The following is a 329-nucleotide window of genomic DNA, read 5'->3' as shown; positions in this document are numbered from 1 at the left end:
CTGAGGTAGTTGCTTGACTATGCCTTTGGTGGTAGCTACATTTGCAGAAAAGGTGATTTTTTGGGGTCTTTCTTCCTGTGTGTCTGAGTGTAGAATTTATTTTAGCTACATCTTCCCTCTGTGTCTGCTTACAAGTGATTCTGAAACTCTGCCTACTGATACATTTTTTAAACCAATTTAGATGTTGATACTCAAATGAGGGAAGTGGGGAATGCTTTACAGAAAAGCTGTCATCACAGATCTTAATTTCTAAAGGGTAATTTTAAGTCTTGGTACATGTCCTGGAACAACGAACAGCATCTTAGGTCACTATAGTAGTGCTTGACTGA

Source organism: Pogoniulus pusillus, chromosome 18 (assembly GCF_015220805.1).
Source record: "Pogoniulus pusillus isolate bPogPus1 chromosome 18, bPogPus1.pri, whole genome shotgun sequence".
Lineage (NCBI taxonomy): Eukaryota > Metazoa > Chordata > Aves > Piciformes > Lybiidae > Pogoniulus > Pogoniulus pusillus.
This window is presented reverse-complemented; position numbering follows the sequence as displayed.